The sequence below is a fragment of the Rissa tridactyla genome, chromosome 3 (assembly GCF_028500815.1).
Source record: "Rissa tridactyla isolate bRisTri1 chromosome 3, bRisTri1.patW.cur.20221130, whole genome shotgun sequence".
NCBI lineage: Eukaryota > Metazoa > Chordata > Aves > Charadriiformes > Laridae > Rissa > Rissa tridactyla.
In genome coordinates, this window is record NC_071468.1 from 64,177,013 (window position 1) to 64,193,086 (window position 16,074).

The window sequence follows — 16,074 nt, forward strand, 5'->3', positions numbered from 1 at the left end:
ACCAGTGCCACCTACCAAGGTGGATGACCGTAGGAGTACCATTTGCAAAACGGGATAGTGCCAGGGGGTGAGTGGCGATGGCATCTGCTACAGTGGCACCAGATAAGTTAAACATTATCTTAAGATAATCTGCTTGTTATGGAAAAGTAATGGATATGATAGCGTTTACGTGATCTAGCTTTAAAGAGACTGAGAGCAATGGTTTTGTCTGTGATTCATTTTTCATGAAGGAGTAAAAATACTAAACCCCTAAAATTTCTAGTTTAAAGGCTATTCATAGTACCAACTCAGCTGTTTCTTTTTCCTAGGAAAAGGAAAAAGAGAGCTCCCTAATATAGCTATAAGATAACTTGCCATTGGTAGCGTGTTCTGTATGCTTTATTGACTGTACTGCTGAGAATAAAAGTGAAGCCAAAGATAATGGTGAAAAACTGTCTTCAAACATAAAAAGGAGTGATAAGGCTACTGAAAAAACCCCACGTCAAAAGCAAATCAAATGTCTATCATTTAAAAGGAATGAACTGAAGTTAACTGGAAATGCAGAGCATTGAAGCAGGTGGCCTACCTGAAGATTGCCAAAAATCAATCTGCTTATCCTGCTCTTTCATAGTGCGTAAGCCAAGATGTAATCCAAAAAATTCTCCACATTTATGTTTTTCAGATATCCAGGTATTGATATTGCAACCAGTTTCTCATAAATTCTGTAGTGGAATCTCAGCGAAGTCCATGAAATTGGGGCTAATGCAGAAAACCCAAAATAAACAATGGAAAGACAGACACATTTATTATTTGCACTACAGATCAATCCATAGTTTATAGCCTCAATTCCTAAAGAAAATTTGTATTAAAAGCTCTTGCTGTCAATTTAGTGGAGCTTTTTTTTATTATTTTATTGTCAGATCTGCCTCCATTAGTGATGAGTAACTCCACTTCGAAATTGTTTATATAAAAAACAATCTTTTCATGTCATTGACACAAAGAGTAGTGCCAAGGCTGCAAAACTGCAGACCAGTACAGCACCCGTATGGATGTGGTCACATGGATCTGGCTTGATAAGGCTCTTTGTTAAGCTACCTAGGCTAACTGAAAAGCTGTATGCTGACAGTATAAAGTGTCTGAGGAAATATTTAAATAGTAGGAATGGCTCTTCTTGAATGCGCCACCTCTAAGTTAGTTTAAAAAGATCTGCTGTTTCTGTACCCAATACAGAGAGGCATTCCACATTCCTAGACTTTCTGGGAAAAGCCTTACATCCTACAAGCCAGCACAGTATAAATTAATTTTACAATATTTTGATGATTTACACCAACTGGTATAGGGTCCAAGACCAGTCAGAAAATAAAGAGAAAGATTTAAGATGCAGGAAACAGGTTTCAAGCAGTGTCTGGACACTGTATATAATTCAGAGAAGAATCATTCCAGAAGAGGAAGGCTTTAAGGCTATCAACTTGTCTGGCACTTTTCATAAGCATTAAATTATCTTAAACAATGCATAAAAGCCTTCTTTTTCTGAGGTGATACGTGAGTGATCCAACCCTGACTGATCTAAGTCCAGAAACATATCATAAGATACACTTAAGAAAGAAGCGGAAACAAGAATCAAGAATCTCAAAACCTTTAAACCCTCTAATCCTCTTTGTTTTGGGGCTGTGGATATGGTTTTAGACATACAATTAATTACACACAGGAACGGCGATTGCTTTCCAGCAGGATGACAAAAAAGCTTTGCTCTGAGAGGTCAACAAATCCTGTCTTGCTTTGAGCCTTTGCTTTTACTGGCCACGCTGCTCTTCGTGCCACCTCCAGCACCAGGAAGCAGATGGGACTTCCTTTCCATCCGGCTGCTGAGCAGGAAATGTTTGACTCTTCGACAGCCGTGAACAGACAGCCAAGAGCCACGGTGGAAAAGCACGAGAGGAACTGATGGGCTCTCCGACACCGCAGCAACTTCCGACTGCCAGGCCACGGAGATCGCATACACACTCTCGCATCCTACCCAAAACTGAGCATTCTTGAAAGATTAGAAATGTTGACCTCGGGTACAAATGCCGGAAATGAGACTAATTAGTCTGGAAATCCAGCTTGAGAAAAATCAGTTGTTCATATTATCCAGACACCCACTATGCCAAGAACCATCCTTGCTCTAGACTAGGTGCCTGCTGTCCCCTTTGTTCTACGATATTTTTTTGGTGCCAGTACATACTGCATTTTCATTGTGTAGCCATCTCCAGTTACATTTGAAATTTGATTTTGCTTTCTTGCTACATCAATACAAGGGAGAAGTTTCTTATCAAAGTACAAAATAAGCCTGGTCTCATTGATGTATAAATCTGTAATACATTCAAATTCAGAATGACCTACTGCAAGTACTGCAATATGGGATATTTCTGGACTCTAACAGGAAATTGCATTATCTTGAGTTTCCACCTTTCTTGCAATTAATTCTAAGCAGATCTATAGATGCAAATACAACTCCCCCATAATATTAATACTAATATCAAGCAAACATGATCACAGATGGTTCACAGATCAGCTGAGACTGGAAGGCACCTGTAGAGATCATGTAGTACAACCCCCCTATTCAAACTAAGGACAACTAGAGCAGGTTGCTCAGAGGCATGTCCTGATGAGTTTTGAATATCTCCAAAGATAGAGACTCCACAGGCTCTCTGGGCAACCTCTTTCAGTGTCTGACCACCCTTGCTGTAAAAAAGTTTTTTCTTGTGTTTAAATGGAATTTCTTGTGTTTTGGTTTATGCCTATCTGTGCCTATTGCCATTTGTGTATTCACTGGATAACACTGAAATCTCTAGGTCTCTAGGTGACCCTGCTCTGGCAGGTTGGTTGGACTAGATGATCTCCAGAGGGCCCTTCCAACCCTACGATTCTATGATTCTGTGAAATAACATATATATATAAATAAATTCATGAAATATTAAGAGCAAAAGGGATAAAGAAACAAACCATGAGCCAAACAAAATGGGAGATATTATAGCTAATGAAATTTATGACACTCTTAAGTTAAGGACAGAAGAGATTAGTAGACCATTTCATATGATCCTATAAAACACAGGCAAAGAATTCTTATCAGAGGATTCTTTTACTGACACTGTAGATTATATGTTGTTGAAAAGGGCATCTGGTCTTGATAGCACAGAAAGCAAAAACAGTTACGTATTGAAATAATTAGGAATGAGAAAACATTTCTTTTTGCACCCTAAATTTCCTCCTCTTGCCCTATGGATGGAAATAGGTCCATCTGGTTTAGGTACTTAATCAGTTTATTCATGTACTTATTTGCTAGTATATATTTTCAGTTTTGTTTTTTAAATTCCTCGACTCTGCATTGAGTATTACAAATAAGATAGTCCTGCATGAGCATCCAGTTTAGCCTGATGTCTGTCAAGGTGGTTGGAAGACTGAGCACTGTGCGGAGATCCTGCTGAAATTCTGTTTTAAAGCTTGACTGACTTTTCCACTTCTGACTCTGTTAACTTCTTCGCCACTCACACTGTCTGCCTTCGTTACACTTTGTGCTGGGTTCTGCTTTGTTTCAGCCTTCATGACTGTTAGTGAGATCGCACATAATCTGGTTTGCCTCTAAGTAGCTGGTCTCTAGCTTTGTGTAGACCAATAAACAAGTGGCTGCCCATTCTCCCCCAGTATGGATATCTATATTTTGGGTGTATAATGAAGCAGTCTTTGTAAAGGAAACACTTAATTTTCTCTATGGTCAGGACAAGAAGGCTATCAGTTATGCTGTACCATGACCTTATCTCTTTGCATGTGCCTTTTAATTGCTGAAAAATAAATTTCCACAGACATCACTAGCAGCAGAGACTCATCAGTATAATGCAAGCCACAGCAGAATACAAGAATGGGCTTTAGAGCAGTTTTTTTCCTTAATTTAAAAAAACCAAACAAACAAACAAACAGAAAAACCAAACCAAAACCAAACCAAATCAACTTGCTGAACAGGTAAGAACTGAAATGTAAGTACTGGGAAATAAGTAGCCTCTATTTAGCCACATCACAACTATTTATGCCTTTCCATGTTGCTAAACCATTCCCAACAGAGCTGACAGCCCTTAAAAACTGAACAATCATGGATTAGTGTCAATTAATTACTTTCCATTTGGCAAAAATTACATTATATCATGACTACTGAGGATGGAAGTAGTTATATTTGACATTCAGTTCTATCATTGTATGAAGCACTCAGAAGCTATTCCAGTTTTCAAAAATACACTTATGTGTATTGTTAGTGTCATATTAACAAATACCTGCCCTGAGGTACTGACTTGCAGTAACTATTTCTTTTATGTGAATTATTGTTTATCTCCTTCTAAATCCCAGATAAATATCTGAAATATTTTGAGCTGTCCAGTACTAGAGAGGTAAATCATAAGAAATGAATTCACCTATTCATATTCCAATTTCCTTTTCTATTACATAAACCCAGATATTTGCCAAAGAAATATCTACACAGTGTGTGAATCCAACCCTGTGACTATTTTAACACTGTCCAGCAGTACAGCAATTCAGAGCTCATATGCTTTTGCATTTGCCGTGGTTGACTTGCATTAACTATGATGGCATTTTTGTAATGTGGACTCACACCTCGTAATAACTAACTTGAAGAAAGGTGTTAGATCTAATTGCATACCATCACCAACTCTCTTCCATTATTATTTAGAAGAAACATTAGAGAGCTGATGATGGAAACCAGCAGGCAGAATTACCAGTTTATGTGTGTAAAATTTGTGATACTGACTCAATCAGATTCTGGCAGTCCAGATGAAAAGAATTTCTCAATGCAGTTGTAGGAAAAAAGCAACTAGTTCAAAGATGTTCCATCAGATGACAAAGATAAGGACGACATTTATTTTTATCTACATCTAATATGACGGTAGAGTATTAGAAGCACTTCAAATATCTCTGCTGCAATTACCTAAATTAAAAGGTATACTAACCACCTCTTAGAAGCTCACCATTGAGATGAGTTCTTAATTTCTAGTATTTTAAGATTCAGTCACATCTGAAGAAGCAGAGGTTTTCCCATGAAAGATAAATTGAAACTTCACCAGTCACTTGCTGTCAACATTTTAATGTATATGGTAGGTGTGGTAGGTGTGCTTTAAAGAAACAGGACATTAAGAAGCCTTCTGCTTTTCAGTGAAAATGCTTCAGAAAACTGCTGCGCATTAGTCTCAAATGTGAATATGAAGGCAAGTGCCCAAATTTACAGCCTAATCAGGGTGACAGTTGATATCATCGTAGTTAACATAAGATGAAAGTTTTAGTTTACAGATCATTTGGTCATTGATGCGCTGAGGAAGATCAATGTTAAGTCCTTCAGGGGCCAATTCTAGGAAGGGAGTGCTACACAAGACTTTAAATGGCCTGTAGTTTCATAGTCCAGTCTTCCTAAGAATGCAAAATATAGAGGAAAATTGTTGGGCTATTGTTATATTTTCTGCTCACTATGATGGGACTTGGTGCTGCTTGCTGCTGTATGGTGTAAGGTTAAAAAAATTACCAATTTCATGAAAGAACAGAGGTCATCATTACTTATAATTTTCTTGTTTAGGTGAGAATCACATCTGTTTCCATTGACAAGACAATCTGATGGTTGATTAGTAACAATTTATATTCCATTATATTCTAACGGAAGTAGATGTAACATGAGGAGATTGAAAAATAGTCTTCATGTCACTTAATTGTCATTTAGTATTCAGTATAATGAAGACTTAATTTTACATGAGTAAGTCCAGAATGTTGAACAGTTACAGTGGATCTCTATTTCTGTCTCTTCGGTGAAGATATTTTATATGCTAGTTTTGTGATTTAAATGACACTATGTCTAAAATGTTTCCAATTTAATTAATTATTCTGTATTACCAGCAACTCACAGCAAAATTAAGCATTCTAGATTTGCATCTTGTTTATCTGTTATAGAAACACCATGCTATCAAATATATATACCAATAAAAAGCCAAAGCCTCTTGAGCGACTTAATTAGCTACCATCTCCTCATTCACTGTTCAGTATCTTTCCTGGTAAAACCATTTTTAAATTGGCTAAAAAAGAACACACAAATTATATTTAAAAATTAATTTAGTTTGTATAGGTACATAAAAACAATCTTTTCTTCACTGTTCTCTTCCTTGGCTTCTATCTACCCATTTTTCTGATGTAGTTACTGTCTATCCTAATTGTTTAATATATTCATCATGAAGAATGCATAATATAGTCCATATATTTGAAACAATATGTTATGTTATTATGTTACATTGATGAATTTCATGCTAATTTTAAAAGCAACCATTCAATATAATCTACAAATTACATAATACTTAGGGCATATGTAGGTATTATACAATACCTAGATAGTGTGGTAGAAGGTGTTACAGAAAAACATTGAACTGATTGTAGCTCTAGCTGAAGTACTACTGACAGATATAACTAAAACAGATTAAGTATTTCCATTTTAAATTATTCTGTCAATCGTTTATAACTCTCTGAAAATTTCAGTTCTTGAGCTGGGATTATCCATCCATGATTTCTCCTTCTAGGACAAATAGAAATACTTGAAAGTCTGAGAACAGATGGTTCATCTTTTTCTCTTCTCATGGACAAGGAGATAGTTACACTTAAGGTAATTCTTTTGATTTTAGGAATAAAAGCCCTGTGTCTGAAGACTGAAAAATTAAAACTTGGCATACAGGTATACCTTTGAATATTCAAGAGAACACTTTTTCAATTTCACTTAGCTGCAAGATTTTGAAAATTGACGCGAGACTTTATGACAAATATTACAATAATAATCATACTCCTAAAAATTTGGGACACTATTTTGAAGAACAAAAAAGATAGTTCACATTGTGCATGTGAAGAATAAATAAGCCATACGGTCAAAAGTATATTAATAATTTCTACTAAATGATGTAGGTTTCATCACAAGCTTCAGTTCAGTCTCAAATCACTCCCTCTTTTTCAGAAACAAACACTCATTATAATAAGATATCATCTCATTGGAGAGCCCTTCTCTGGGTCTCTGCAAATGTTTTAGATTTCATTTTGGTCAGTCTTTGGGTGCTACAGAAAGAGATCCCTGCTCTGTGCTGTTGAATATTTACTAATAAGAAACAGTAATAAAACATACTAACGCTGGTTGGTATTCAAAGACCACTTCCTCCAAGCTCAGGATCAGTGCATCCCTAAGAGAAAGAAATCGGCCAAGGGACGCAGGAGACCCGCATGGTTGAGCAGTGAGCTTCTGAAAAAGCTCAAGTGGAAGAAGGAAGTCTACAATAAGTGGAAGAAGGGACTGACCCCCTTGGGAGGATTACAAGAATGCTGCCAGAGTGTGCAGGGATGAAACAAGGAAAGCCAAGGCCGCCTTGGAATTAAACCTGACCAGGGATGTCAAGCTCAACAGGAAGGGCTTCTACAAGTATATTGGAAGCAAAAGGAAGACCGGAGAAGTTGTGGGCCCATTGTTGAATGAAACAGGAGCCATGGTGACGGAGGATGCGGAGAAGGCGGAGTTACTGAATGCCTTCTTTGCTTCGGTCTTTACGGCTCGGTCCAGCCCTCAGGAGTCCCAGGCATTGAGGGAAGTAACAGGGAAAGACGAAGACTTCCCTTGGGTTGAGGAGGATCGAGTGAGGGATCAATTAAATCAATTAGATATTCACAAGTCCATGGGCCCCGATGGGATGCACCCGAGAGTGCTGAGGGAGCTGGCGGAAGTCATTGCAGTAGATGTGGTCTACCTTGACTTAAGCAAGGCGTTTGACACCGTCTCCCACAGCATCCTCATAGGGAAGCTTAGGAAGAGTGGGCTTGATGAATGGAAAGTAAGGTGGATAGATAACTGCTTGAAAGACAGAGCTCAGAGGGTAGTGATTAGGGGCACAGAGTCTAGTTGGAGGTCAGTGACGAGTGGTGCTCCCCAGGGGTCAGTACTGGGTCCAGTCCTCTTCAATATATTCATCAATGACCTGGATGAGGGGATAGAGTGCACCCTCAGCAAGTTTGCTGATGACACAAAGCTGGGGGAGGGTGGCTGACACACCAGAAGGCTGTGGCACCATACAGAGAGACCTGGACAGGCTGGAGAGTTGGGCAGAAAGGAACCTTATGAAATTCAATACAGGCAAGTGTAGGGTGCTGCACCTGGGGAGGAATAACCCCATGCACCAGTACAGGTTGGGGCCTGACCTGTGGAAGAGCAGCTCGGTGGAAAGAGACCTGGGAGTCCTGGTGGACAACAGGATGACCATGAGCCAGCAATGTGCCCTTGTGGCCAAAAAGGCCAATGGCATCCTGGGGTGTATCAAGAAGAGCGTGGCCAGCAGGTCGAGGGAGGTCATCCTCCTCCTCTGCTCTGCCTTGGTGAGGCCGCACCTGGAGTACTGTGTCCAGTTCTGGGCTCCCTGGCTCAAGAGGGACAGGGAACTGCTGGAGAGGGTGCAGCAGAGAGCTACCAAGATGATGAGGGGACTGGAACACCTCTCTTATGAAGAAAGACTGAGGGATTTGGGTCTCTTCAGTCTGGAAAAAAGATGGCTGAGGGGGGATCTTATCAACACTTATAAATACTTAAAGGGTGGGTGTCAGGAGGATGGGGCCAGGCTCTTTTCAGTGGTGCCCAGCGACAGGACAAGAGGTAATAGGCACAAACTTGAGCATAGGAAGTTCCACCTGAACATGAGGAGGAACATCTTTCCTTTGAGGGTGGCAGAGCACTGGAACAGGCTGCCCAGAGAGGTGGTGGAGTCTCCAACTCTGGAGACATTCAAAACCCGCCTGGATGCGTTCCTGTGCAACCTGCTCTGGGTGACCCTGCTCTGGCAGGGGGGTTGGACTAGACGATCTCCAGAGGTCCCTTCCAACCCTATGATTCTATGATTCTATATAATACTGGATATGCTAAGTTACTTCTTTTAGTCATAGATTAATACCACAAAATCTTCAGTTCTGTTATTATGTATCTGATTCTACACAATGCTCGGCAGTCTAGGCAGATACACAGCCAAGATCAGCAAGGCTTTCTTTCAGGGGTTCCTGGTTGCAGAGACACAGACAAAACCCTCTATGTCTGTACGGATACAGGCAAAAAAACCCTTACCCACACAGGTGGGCTGCAGAGGTGACATAAGCAATGGTGCACAAAACAAATCATCACTAAAGAGCTTTCTACAAACCCCTATGTCTACCCTGATGTATCTGACTCTGCTTAAAATTTTGGAAATATTACAGAATACCATACTAGATGCTACGGACATCTTAATTTCGGCATTTTGTACCTGAGATACTAACCATGACTTCATAAAATTCTTTCAGGACTTATCAAATAGATAAGACACTGAAAAGTTTATATGTTACATCACAAAACAGCTTCCCTTCTGCTTCTTGCCACACAGAAACTGTATTTGAGGAAATGTGAAACAATGAGGCTGAAAAAAAGACTCTTTCATCAAGTGGATCAGCAATTTGGCCCAAATAATAAGTGTCCATCTGAATGTAAAAACATGGTTTGTTTCTTATAGGTGGTGCGTACATCGAGAAGAAAAAACAAACTAGAAGGTTTCAGAACTACTGCTTTAGTGTCCAATTACTGTTTATAGAGATTGCTGTTTTCTTTGTATGTTAACATTTGGGCAGTGGAAAAAAACCAAGTCAAACAACTGGAAATAACAAAAGCGGGACACAACTGTTGTTTGTTTAATTCACTGCACCCGTATCCAATCTGAACTTGCAAATGGAAAAGCTTGAATGGGTTACTGTGAGCCTCTCCATTCTGCATAAGGTCGCTCAACTAAAATCATGTCTTACTTTATGTTCTGGCACTCTGAAATTATAGCCTCAGCCTCAGACAGATTTCAAATCAGATAAAAGCCCGAGCCTCAATATTACTCATCTCATAATCAGCTATGAGTTCTGCCACTAAAGCATAGGATTTGTGTGCATCTTACCTAGCCAATTGACAGGGTATGGAAGTCTGTAACTACAGGAGACAGGAACGTATTTAACTAATTTTTAGGGTTTAGACCTATGAAAACATCTTCAAAATTTTCATGACATAAAAGGTCATTTATACATATTGATCAGCGTAGAAGTACAAAGAAAATCACATAATATTTCCATAGAGAGCAATAGGTCCATTTATCTCTTAAATCTCCCCTTTTCACATTATGTGATGAACATACACCTCGATAAGAAAGTGTAAAATAATGATTCTTCATGTAACTGATTTTTAATAAACTGGGTGGCATCTTTGAGCTCATTTTTGACATTCTTTATAATGAGTTTTTCTGAGCATTGGCCAAATTATCTATCATCAGTAGTTATTAAAATAAAAGACCAATTTCTTTAATTGCTGCAAATTGCAGAGTTGCTTCTATAACTGCTGTGAATTACTCTTCATCCCAGTCTTGTCTTGCTTCTATGAACAAACCTAATGACATCTATGGGAGACCAGTTAACAGAAATAAAAATCTATTTAACAGGAGCCTAATTTAACACAGTTTAACAATTGCCTGTGATCTGTACTAGGTATGACTGTCAAAATGAAGCAGCAATCTTTATTTCGGAGTGATCTTGTGAATAGCGATAACTTTCTTTGTTATTTTGGAAGGTGTCCTTTTCATTCCAGTATTATTTTCTTAAGTATTAAACAATAACATACCTCAGTCTGTGAGGCTTTCTGGTCTGGCATCCTGAATGCCTTGAAGTAAACTCCTTGGGGAAGTCAAGGCGACCTTTTAAGGTAGTACATTTGAGTATGAGGCATAATCCTTCTGCAGGCCAAATTAAGATTATTTATGTAAAAACACAGCTGTCTCGATAAAGGAAGCCATGTAGTTTTGTCAGACCACAACATTTAGCAGCATGCTTGAGATCTCTCATCCTGTTGCTTCAACCCTGTCACCCTAGGAAAGAAAAAGAAAACAAATATAAAAGAATGGAACTCAACATCAGCAAAATAAACACCTTTCACATAGCAAGGCTGTTAACAGAGCTGCCAAGCTACATGGACGTAAACCTTGCACTGGAAACAGAGGTAAAAATACCCTCCTCACTATCTTTGCAAAGGTTGAAAACCTTTTGAGCCTGGGGAGGAATTTTGTGGTTCGTTCTTTGTTTTCCGTAACCAGTTTAACCACTTCTTGTCTGTGAGAACATGCAAGTCTTTTGAAGACTTTTTGAAGACTTCTCCCAAAACCTATTTTTGAATGAATAAACCACCAAAACACCTGTTAAAGTGTTTTCCTCTTCAAGACAGCATATGCTTAAGTGTTATCCAGAGAAAGGTTTACTAAACTGAAGCCCAAAATAAGTATCATTGGTTCCTACATAAAGTCTATATATGTATATGAACCACACTGACACTCCAGACAGATAAAATCCTTATATCTGGCATTAACTTAATGATGCCATATAGAAATTGTCAGCATCCAAAGAGGTTTTTGTATTCACAACAGCATTTTTTCTCTTTCAGTACCCTATGGCCAATAATTAAATATTAAAACTTCAACTTAATATGTGTTTTCTTATTTTAGATACCAAAACGTCCCTTAACATCATTCCTTGGTTATTCTATTTAAACCACTTGAAACATGCTTAATTCACTATCTGCAAGTATATACTCCAAAAGTCCAAGTTTAAAGCTAATAACTTAAAGGATAGTTACAGTCAGAAGTCGCAGTGATTTTCTGTTAACCTAGCAGCTACTTGTTTAGAATACCCTGGTAGCACCTATCTATATTTTGACAACGAACAGCAATTTACCTCTAGCAATTTCACCTAAAAAATGGAAAGCAATAATGTTTTGGAATTACTGTGGTGGGAGGGGAGGCAGAAATTCAGAAGATTACCGATTTTATATAAAAGTATATAAAAGTATTTTATATTTAAATATGAATATTTATGCTGATCTCATGGTCAACATTTAAACACAAACATGGTTCAAAATCATCCTGGGTAAAGCTTTAAAAAGCAATTCCCCTTCCATTTCCTGAAGCCATATCAGGACCTCATATGACCTGTATTCCATTCACAGTACTGTGGTAGAGGTCTTCCCAAAAGAGGGCATTCTAGCCTGATGACATATGTATGTATAGTAATTGCAAATGAAATTTAAGAAGACCATAGGAGCAACATTAATCACAAGCAGAAGAATGTAAGAATATGGAAATTGTGCAAAAACTACAACAGTCACTGTTTGAAGAAAAAAGAAAGGAAATGTAACTAGATTAAATCTCATAGAAATGCTTAGTGTAATATATATGCAAGCAAAACAAAAAACTACCCATGAGAACAATACAGTCTGACATAGCTGCAGCAAAATGGCTAAAAATTGCCAAGACGTTTTTGAAGGACTCAATCCCCAGGTACAGTGCATCTCAAACTGAATAAACTGACCGACTCACAACATTATCTGCCTTCCGTACTATTTCTAAGTAAATGAACTTCTGGAATACGTATATAATAGGAGTAGTTAATGAATATAATAATAGTTAAGCACATGAAAAAATGCTTCCTCTTTACCTCTTTAGAGTAACAAACCTCCAAAATGGCTCGTCCTCCAGTGAAGCGAGGCAAAGCCCAAATAATGTAAACAAAGGTACTAAAGAGATATGACTATCACATGCCCACAACTGAAGAGTATTACGGATATGGTAAAAATAATATTTTCCAATGTCATAGACAAGTACTGTCCTGTCAAATACTAATGGATGAGGAAATCATTCTTCATCTCATTTCAGTAGACAGATAAAGATTCTAGAAATCTACAGTGGAAGAATAACACTATTTATTGTTGCTGTTATCTGTGACTACTAGTTTAGTGTCATTAGTGTCAATTAGTGTGGCTACTTGTTTCTGACAGTAAGACACATCCTAAAAGGATTTTCAGAGCTACCTTTCACTTTCTGGTATAGGAACACAAAGATCTCATTCCTGCCATTAGGAGGATACTAAATAAATTTCAACTAAAGAAGGGAAACTGTGATATGATACTTGCAACCCCTTCACAGAGGGCAGTAAACAAAAGGCAAAAGCAATCCAGCATAGGTACAGACCTACAGGTACTAATTAATGAAGAGCCTACCAGAATTTGAAAACTCCCAGGGCCTTTCATATAAAAAAATATGTGCTATGGTGATTACATATGTTAAAAGCTTAAGCATTATGCTCAAGGAAAAAGAGATCGTTAGTGATTCATGACCACTGAGATTACTGAGAGCCACACACCAGAACTCTGAGGCACTCTGATCTTATTACCAAAACTACACAGATGCAGTTTAGACAAGTCACTGATGCGCACAGCTGAATTTTAAGCTAAGGCAATCTTTGAGCATGAAAATATGACAAGTTAACATGGTCGTCAACTCATTTGGAAGCATCAGCAAAGGTAGTTACAAGCCCATTTTAGCAGCAGAACTGGGAAGAATCCAAAAGCAATTATACACACAGAAACTGATACCTGCATAGTCTCTGTTGAGATGGCCACAGGCCTTGCGAGAGCGCTGGAATTACAAAGATGAGATAAGCATATGCACTGCCAGAAGCAAAAAGACTCAAGACCCAGAGCATTGAGAATGAAATTATCTCCAAAGCAGAAGCCTGTAGCCAGAATATAAGAAGTGATAAACTGCCCAAAATTATAACTGAGATCTGCAAGTAGGTGAAGAACTATTATATATGTGCAGACATACATCTAGCCACAAACAGAGCGAAAATTTGCTGCATTTTTTTTACAAATCTTTCAGCAAAGTAGGGATTGACTTCTCACCAAAGCTAAACAAAATTACAGTTTCGCTGCAGAACACTGTTCACTCTTGGGGATGCTAGCCAAGATATAAAATACTGCTGCAGTGCACATTACAGCAAAAACAATGAAATCTTTCAATAAACAAAAACATTATCTGATTTCAGATGACAGAAACTGAGAGGAGACAGACCATTTTCTATTTGCCATCTTGTCACACAGTAAGTGTTCACAGTCCTGAACCCAGATAAATTGGTTAATTCAGGCATAAGGTATTCCTGCAAAAAGTTTCAATAGTTAGCTGTTTATGATGAAACATCATCTAGTCAAAGTATTTTCAACTGGTTCTGTAAAATGACTGGGTTGTGTATGTATTCTGCCTTAGAAATACATCTTCCTCTACTGGCAGTGGTAATAACAAAAGAGAAAAGATGACACTTGTAGGTCAAAGCCTATTCTGGCAGGCAAGCTAATGATTGCCAAGACAAGCTCTACTGTCAAACTAGACACAATCAGAGAATTTCCTGAGCATAAACCACACACCTGCCATCAGGCTTTATAGCTCCTGGTGATAGGTATCAAATTTGATCTAGTCCCCAAAAAGAGGAGCTTGCCTTTTCTTACATAGTTTGATGGCACTGACTAATTTGGCCCCGTACGGTATCCTACAAGGATGTCTGATGGAACAGTACCCTCATGACTAGGTTGTTGCCATCCAAATAGGGATGCGTGTTATGACATGGCACTGGCATATGATGCTCATGTCTTAGATATTTCAGATGAGGATAAGCATGAAATGGAGTGTAAGAGAGACAGTCATTAAGATGGACTTGTCAATACTGAACTACTGTGTCAGTGAGCTATGACTGGTAATCAGCAGCATGTTTGGAGTGTGATATGTGATGCTAGCAAAACCCATGATGCCTGCTCGGAACAATCAAGATTCGGTGAGACTGAGCCCACTGACAACAACCTCCAAAACCTCCAGCCACTGCCTGAGGCTCAGAGGGTCCTACTATGCAGTTATAGGAGCACATCTTCTATCAGATGGTAGCTGGCCGGCCTTGCAAAGAATATCACAGTCTTCCCCTCCAGAGGGGCAGCTTTCATGTCTCCTGCTCTACCTCTAGCTTTTCCTGGCACTCACTAATGTTTTACAACATACTGCTTCAGAATACTAGCACAGATAGGATTTTCCTTCAGATGGTGATAGAGCTAAAAGAAGCAGATTTGTTGATTCTCTCAAAGAGAAGTACCCAGAAATAGGTTTGAAATTGACTTGGGAAGAGGCAATACACTATGTGTAAGTCTCTCTGCAAAGAGAAGAGCATCAAGCAGTGCTATTGTTTGAATTAATTTACCTGTTTTAGTTTCCAGATAAAAAAAGGATCCAGAGAAACAATCATGAGGAGCTGTACTAAAAAAGCCTAAGAAAAAGGTGAAAAGGATATTTCAGCAGCAAACATGCAAGGAAGTAAGCTTAACAGAAGACTAAATACTGAGAGACCACATGACATAGTTTAAAGAACTATCACATCAACGGGGTTGTCATCTGTAGCAAGTCATGAAAGGCTAAGAGAGACTCATAAGACATGGAAAATCTAATTTTGAAGACTATGATATGAAGAAGTTATTTAGAAATACTGGCCCTTCACTCCTCCACGCAGCCTTCAAGGTCAAGTATTCCCTATGAGCCCCTCAAAACACAAACAAGAACACAAGTTAGAGAACTGCATTTTAATTGAAATACCTGCTTTAGAAGGGCGAGTAAAAAATGTAAAGAGTCAGAAAGCTTTTTCTGATTTGAAAAGAGATGATTAGCCTGTAAAGGTGGAGAAAAGATGGACTAAGTATCTCATGCTACAAATAAAAAATGGATTCCCATTTCTTTCACTTGGGCTTTGTGGGTCTTGTAACTAAGACGTGGATAGAACATGGATAAACACATCTCACAAGATCAAGATTATGTCAGACTGCAAGCTAAGATACAGAATTGTTTGTTTTTCCCTTCAGATTCTTGCTTACCCGAAAGAGGCAGCCTTTTCAAAGTCAATGATGTACACAAAATGAAACTGATAGGAATGACTGACACTAGAGCAACAGAGCCACTCCTCAAACTACTAATTCACTCATTAGGTACATTATAAAAGGTACTAACTACAATTACTGTCTCAATAAATTAAAAGCCCTCAGTGCTCCTAGCAGTTTGCAGTAAAGAGGATGGACATCTTTCACTGAACGCTTTCATGTTGAATTGTGTAAGTTTGAGATGTCCAGTGGAACTAACAAGTTAG

The 16,074-nt window shown here is 38.5% G+C and overlaps 1 long non-coding RNA gene across 1 annotated transcript in view; it reads right to left on the minus strand.

Moving 5' to 3' along the window:
- Positions 1–595: 595 nt before the first annotated feature.
- The window catches only part of LOC128907870 (uncharacterized), a 33,308-nt gene continuing 17,829 nt past the window's right edge, over positions 596–16,074 (minus strand). Inside the window, exons 2-3 of the long non-coding RNA XR_008465772.1 lie at positions 10,697–10,940; positions 596–738 (exon numbers count right to left, since the gene is read on the minus strand). This is a non-coding gene — a long non-coding RNA (uncharacterized LOC128907870). The remainder of the gene's footprint in view (positions 739–10,696; positions 10,941–16,074) is intronic.